The 3,505-nt window shown below is 41.2% G+C and overlaps 1 non-coding gene across 1 annotated transcript; it reads right to left on the minus strand.

The window, feature by feature from the left end:
* Positions 1–1,544: 1,544 nt before the first annotated feature.
* On the minus strand, positions 1,545–1,651 carry LOC141669317 (small nucleolar RNA R71). The gene has a single exon (XR_012553604.1). It is a non-coding gene; the product is annotated as a small nucleolar RNA R71 (small nucleolar RNA).
* Between the last annotated feature and the right edge of the window lie 1,854 nt (positions 1,652–3,505).

Genomic DNA, 3,505 nt, shown 5'->3' on the forward strand with positions numbered 1-3,505 from the left:
CTTTGACTTATTTACTCTTGTGACGTACTCTGTTTTAATATAATTAGTTTAGTTATTATTTTCTTGTGTTTGTTTATCATGATTTCATATGAACCCATGATGGCGATAAGTTCTATTATGGGCTAATCGTGATCATGGGGTTGCAATGGATTTATTATGGAATTCTTTAGTAAATTGTTTAATACTTTAGTGTGTGATGATTGCATGATATCTAGTATTGGTTGTGCGTATTCGTCTTATGTGCATCGCGAACATATAAGATAGGGTGTTAATCTCTTGTGAAGCGACGGTGGATCTTGAGATTTAGAACTTGCCATGCTAGCATAGGTTCATGTACGTTGAGCATGATTAGTGGGTAACTCTAACAGTTTTATTTGCCCTATGTAATCAAAAGGAATAACTTGAGCTTAAATCGTTGTGTTGTCAATTTCTGTAGACATATAGGAACTCAACATAATTGATGACTATTCAACTTCTATCTTAATTGTGGATGCTTGGTAGAATGGTATTAGTACAATGAAAGTTGGCTTTTATCAGTTTCGTGTTATTCGATTAATATCATTATTGTCACATGCTAAAGGTAATAACAATGGCTATAGAAGGAAGTAATAATGAAGTTGTGATCTCATGAGTATTTTATTATTGATAAATTGAAGTGTTAGTTAAGTGGTTAATTAAGTAGTTAATTATAGTTAATATTTAATCAACAATTTTAAGTGTTATTATCTTAACATTGAGAAGTAATCATACATTGGTGAGTGAGTTTAATTAGACAATAATTTAGTCTGAGTCTCTGAGGGAACGAACTAGAAAGTATTCTATATTACTTGCGAACGCGTATACTTGCGTGAATATTAGTGCTTGTTTTCGCCCTAACAAGTTTTTGACGCCGCTGCCGGGGACTCAGCGTATTTGTTTAGTTTATGTACTTACCATCATTGGTCATTAGGACTCAGTGATTAGGACGTAGTAGTTACTTACTCTTTTCGGTTGTGTTTCAGGTACTTTAGCAAGCGTTTATGCAAACTCGTTCTCGTGCTCGCAAGAGGACTTTAGATACAGCTGAGGAGACAGACGAAGTTCTTGATATTCCGGAGAAGTTAGATTTTGAGGATTCGGATTCAGGAACTGAGCAGAAAGAACCAGTAAACATGGGAGATCGTATTGTTCAAGCTGATCCAGCTCTTATGGATTTTTCTCGGCCTAAAATTGATGACATTCAGTCAAGCATCCTTCATCCGGCTATTCAAGCTAACACCTTTGAAATCAAGCCGGGCACTATTCAGATGGTGCAGAATTCTGTTTCTTTTGGAGGAGCGGCAACTGAAGACCCCAACATGCACATAAGGAATTTTGTCGAGATTTGCAGCACTTTTAAGTATAATGGCGTGACTGATGAGGCTATCAAGTTGAGGCTTTTCCCATTCTCACTGAGGGATAAGACTAAAGACTGGTTACATTCTGAACCAGCTGGGTCCATCACTACGTGGCAAGATCTTGCGCAAAAGTTTCTGGTGAAGTTTTATCCATTGGCAAAGACTGCTGCTATGAGGAGTGCTTTTACTCAGTTTGCGCAGCAACCTACAGAATCTATGTGCGAGGCTTGGGAACGCTACAAGGAAATGTTGAGAAAATGTCCACATCATGGAATGCCGGATTGGATGGTGATCACTGGTTTCTATAATGGTTTGGGGGCCCAATCTCGGCCCATGCTCGATGCAGCAGCTGGAGGAGCCTTATGAGCTAAAAGCTATACTGAGGCGTATAATCTTATCGAGACGATGGCTGCAAATGAGCATCAAAACCCAACTCAGAGGATGACGTCAGGCAAGGTAGCAGGTATTCTGGAAGTTGATGCAGCCACCGCTATTGCAGCCCAGCTCCAAGCGCTATCAATGAAGGTTGATTCTTTGGCTACGTATGGAGTTAATCAAATAGCTATGGTTTGTGAGCTTTGTGCAGGTTCTCATGCTACGGATCAGTGTTCTCTTGTAAATGAATCTGTTCAGTATGTGAATAATTATCAGCGACAACAGCAGCCTGTGCCAGCGACTTATCATCCTAATAACAGAAATCATCCAAATTTCAGCTGGGGGAATAATCAGAATGCTATTCAGCCACCATATCAGCAAGGAGTGAGTAAACAGTTTAACCCACCTGAATTCCAGCAACCACAACAGTATTCTACAAGGCAATCATATCCTCGACAGGGAAGTGCAGCTGCACCTACTAGTGCGGATTTTGAGGAACTTAAGCTGTTGTGCAAGAGTCAGGCGGTTTCTATCAAGACCTTGGAAAATTAAATCGGTCAATTAGCCAATGCAGTGCTCAATCGTCAACCTGGCACTCTTCCCAGTGACACGGAAGTACCAGGCAGGAAGGAAGCTAAAGAGCAAGTCAAGGCTATTACCTTAAGGTCTGGAAAAGTGGCTGATGCTGAAAAGGCAAAGGAAGTCGAAGCTGAAGTTAGAGATGAAGAATCTAAGCAAAAGGAGAAAGTGGCGGAACCAAGGAAGACTACTGTTGAACACACTCTGCCTGAGGCTAATACAGGGGAGAAACAGCTCTATCCTCCACCACCTTTTCCTAAGAGATTGCAGCAGCAAAAGCTGGATAGACAGTTCGGGAAGTTTCTGGAGGTGTTCAAGAAACTTCACATCAATATACCTTTCGCTGAAGCTCTTGAACAAATGCCTAGTTATGCGAAGTTTATGAAGACTATTCTTTCAAGAAAGGTGAAACTGGATGACCTTGAAACCGTTGCTCTCACGGAAGAATGCAGCGCTGTTCTGCAGCAAAAGTTACCACCAAAACTGAAAGATCCGGGAAGCTTCACCATTCCTTGCACAATTGGCAATCTAACATTTGACAAGTGCCTTTGTGATTTGGGAGCAAGCATTAATCTGATGCCGTTGTCGATCTTTAAAAAGCTGGATCTGCCTGATCCAAAACCCACATGCATGTCGCTACAATTGGCTGACCGTTCCATTACTTACCCAAGGGGCATAGTTGAGGATGTGCTCGTCAAGGTGGATAAGCTCTTCTTTCCAGCAGATTTTGTTATTCTGGATTTTGAGGAAGATAAGAAGATTCCCATAATCTTGGGAAGGCCTTTCTTGGCTACTGGCCGTACCTTGATAGATGTGCAAAAAGGAGAACTTACTATGCGGGTCCAAGATCAGGATGTGACCTTCAATGTATTCAAGGCAATGAAATTCCCTACAGAAGATGAGGAGTGCTTAAAAGTGGATGTGATTGATACTGCGGTTACTTCGGAACTCGATCACATGCTAATGTCTGATGCATTGGAAAAGGCCTTAGTGGGGGATTTTGACAGCGATGATGAAGATAGCAATGAGCAATTACAATATCTGAACGCTTCTCCATGGAAGCGAAAGCTGGACATACCATTTGAATCTCTTGGTACTTCTGACCTTAAGAATGCTGAAGGGAAGCTCAAACCATCAATAGAGGAAGCACCTACCTTGGAGCTCAAACCATTACC

Source organism: Apium graveolens, chromosome 6 (assembly GCF_009905375.1).
Source record: "Apium graveolens cultivar Ventura chromosome 6, ASM990537v1, whole genome shotgun sequence".
In the NCBI taxonomy this organism is placed as follows: domain Eukaryota; kingdom Viridiplantae; phylum Streptophyta; class Magnoliopsida; order Apiales; family Apiaceae; genus Apium; species Apium graveolens.